The sequence below is a fragment of the Colletes latitarsis genome, chromosome 1 (assembly GCF_051014445.1).
Source record: "Colletes latitarsis isolate SP2378_abdomen chromosome 1, iyColLati1, whole genome shotgun sequence".
NCBI classification, from domain to species: Eukaryota; Metazoa; Arthropoda; class Insecta; order Hymenoptera; family Colletidae; genus Colletes; species Colletes latitarsis.
This window is the reverse complement of record NC_135134.1, coordinates 52,016,253-52,020,041: the sequence shown is the minus strand read 5'-3', so window position 1 is coordinate 52,020,041 and position 3,789 is coordinate 52,016,253.

Below are 3,789 nucleotides of genomic sequence, written 5' to 3'. Positions count from 1 at the left end.
GCCTCGAACAACCCCCGAGTCCTGACCGTCCTACCCGTTCTAGCATCCTGGAGAATCGGCGCACGCGCCACGCGTATCACGCGTCATCGGCACAGCCGTCCAACCTCGGTCCTTTCGCTCTGCATTCTCCGGTCGTAATCGGTCACGTATGCCGGGTCTGAGTCTCTTCCTACCATGGATTTCCTCTCGATACTATTTGGTAAATTACTCGAACAACCACCGTACACGACGAGCACATTGTACATCGTCGTGGCTGAACGACTTTGACTTCCTCCCACGCTAGACTCCATGGCGTTACACCGTACCGTTACTCGAGTTGCACGGTACTCCGAGTATACAGGGTGTTCGGCCACCCCTGGGAAGAATTTTAATGAGAGATTCCAGGGGCCAAAGTAAGACGAACAATCAAGAATATCAATTTCTTGACTGAGGCTTCGTTAGTAAGTTAGCAAATTATTAAAAAATTAAATTAAAAAATTTCAAATCGTTCTGAAAAAATTATTTTCGACTGCGGGGGTCAATTACAATCATTTTTGATGAACAGACATACCCCCGAAATCTTGCGCATTTTCGAGAAAAAAATTCAGTACGGTCGAAACTTTAAACATTAATAACTGTATAACGAAGCTACCATCAACAAATTGGTATTCTTGATTTTCGTCTTATTTTGGTCTCTACAATCTCCCATCAAAATTTTTCCCAGGGATGGCCGATCACCCTGTATAACCAGGTGTTGGGAACTAATACCCTAAGTACGCACAAACGAGCTGGAAAGTAACGCTCTCGAGGGTGAAAACGGCTAAATATGTTTTCGACGCTCCCTGAAAGGGTGCTCTTGGCCACAGGTACGAGAAACGTAATTTCCTTCGACTTTTATTTTTCTTTCGTGCAAAAGCAATTTTAAATAGCTGCGAACCTACCAGAATTTCTATTGACAAATCAATATTCAATCACGGTCGGAAAGCAGCTGTGGAAAATTTAAATTAACAACTGTATTCGCTCGCGTGTAAACGATTGTTTCAATATTTCTTTAGAAGACGTAATTCTTTTCGTCTTTCGTTAAAAACTGCCGCGGCGATGCCTATTGTATAACACGCGTGGTTAAATTTGTCCATCGACCGAAACGTTCGAGCTGTAAAACGAAGTAACTCGTGCTGCGCCTTACTAATTGTAAGTCGGTTAATGCGATGTCGTGACCAGATAACGCTCTCATATTCCAAGTGAGTGAATTAATGAGTTATATGGTATTTTGAAACTGTGTGGATTTTACTTTGCCGGATGTTATTCGATGCAACAAAGAGGCAATATCGCTATCGATAAAAAATTTTTATTGTACACGATACACGACATATGATACGAGATTATCAGCATTGGGCAGAGATTTGGTCTCGGGACGAAATATTAAGTAAGTCGTTCGTAAAAGGTGTTGTGGGCCAAGGTAGGAACCTTGCAGAACGCCCGATGATTCTGTGACCTTTCGAGATAGATGATCTCGTATCTTAACAGCTTGACGTCGATTCCTGAGGTAATCACATAGTCAAACAAGGAGGCTGCCTCTAAAACTAAAATTAAATAAATTCTGCATCGAGAAACGTAATTGTAAACGTAATAAAGAAACTTATCGAAGAAACGACTGCAAAGAATATAAATATTTTCCAAAGTTACAATAATCGATACTTGAAGAGAACTCGTGTAACGGTTGATATCTTTTAATGTCTACTTAAAGTCAATTGTAACTTTTCCATTTACATAAACAAATTATTTGCACCTCAATTAGTTTCTAATGCGAATTGAACGATAAATACCAATCAACTTGGCGAAATTGCTTTACCCGAGTTGCTTGATTGCAAAATTACAGGTTTTATTTACCCTCCTGTCGAATGTGACAAATATTGCGTGAAAAGTGACTGTTATGTCAAGGTGCTGTCACGCTAGGAAAAAGGAAGCAGCCAAGCAAGTAGGGATTAAACTAAGCGCATTCCTTAGCAGGAATGCAATTGCAATTACAAAGGCCATAACACGCTCGGCTGTATTATTATTTCGAATAACGTTTCAATGTTTCGTGGATTACTTCAGCGTTATGTCGTAAAATGCGGAAATGGTAGCAGGAATTTTATTCCACAGAAGAATATGTAACACGATATTCTTGTACGATATTTGAATTGCCAATTTCTGGAGAGTGAACGTTGAATATTATTCAAATACTTGACTCTTGCACTTTAAATTCTCATATCTTTGATATAATTTAACACGAAAAACTAAAAATACTGATGAGCTATTAATTAACTAGCAAAAATAAAATGTTTTATAAAACTTCAATGGATCCTGAAAAGGAATTCGTTGGGAAATCGGAAGCGATAAATATCGAGCTGATAATCTTATCAAGCTTAAAATAAATTACAGATATCTGGATTTCTAAATTTAAAAACTTCGCGATTGATTTCCATTTCGGGCATCGACGTTATTAGCTTACGAAAACTATTACCCTTACATTAATATGTAAAGTGGTAACTTAAAGTACTTTGGAATATGCAACGAAGCTATAAAGGAAACTGAAAGTTTGTACTTTTAGATGAAACACTTAAAATCTGTTTATACCCTAATTATCCGCATAATAGCGTTGTTGGAGGCCATAGTTATCAATCAACCCTCGTATCTTTCATACGCCTACTCCAGAAGAGGGACGAACGATTGCGATCTAAATAAGTTCGCAGAAAGAGTACTGAAAAAGTGGAGCAGGAGATTATAAGGAAAATCAGATACAACCGTCAACTTTGAAACTTCTTTGGGAAGTTCTTCGGGGGGTGGTTCTTGGGATGTGAGCGGGTAGATCAATAATGGAATAGAAGTTAGGTCTGAAATTTCTCAGCGCCATCGTATCACACGATTTGGAACTAACAACTGTTGCTCTTTTCGTTATTAGATCCATTCATCAAACACGAGCATAATTAATTTATCCGATCTCACTCTTTTTCGATGAGTGGCTGGATTAAATTCCTCGGATGAATGATTAGGCACGTCTCAAAGAAGGAGAAGAAGACGCTGTTTATGATTCAGTTCTTCAATTATTATCTTTCACAACCTATTAAACTTGATCGTCAGGTGTCAATCTGTAGTCGATATCTTTATTCAAATTTGTTCATTAATTATCTTGACTCTAGTCTCGTCTCTTGTGTACACCAAGTTCAAAATTTCCGTCTTCGATTCGCTTAGAGTGCTCGTAAATATGATCGTATCTTTTCCCTCTTTCAAACGAGGGAATGTTGCGTCAACACGAAGCAGAGATGGATCTTTCTCCGTTGCTATCTCATTTACAAATCCTTTCACTCCAGTTCTTCTAATCTTGTCAACCTCATCCATATTAATCTCTCGTATCGTTCCACTAATGTCCATCCCGCCCGTTCACGATCATCTATTTCTTCTCTGTATCGCCATCCTCTGAAATTTCAGGTTTCGTTTCCTACGTATCCTCTCACTACTGCAACTTTCTCCTTGGGAAATTCTTCATCTACCGATCTACTGCGTTCCTAAATGCGCCATCGGATCTTTCACTTTCACCGACACTTTGTATAATTATTCCCACAATAAAAATAACGATAATCTGAATATGAATCCAAATGAGCGTTCTCTTTTTAAATTTTACATAAATCGTTAAGTGTCAATTATCTTAAAATTTCTTTTAAGCCTCCTTTTCACACGACGAAATTATAAAGGGAAACAAGCTGAGTATCTACTAATTTTGCTTTTCCTGGATCTCCATTTTCCATCATATCCATCATATTCATTTTC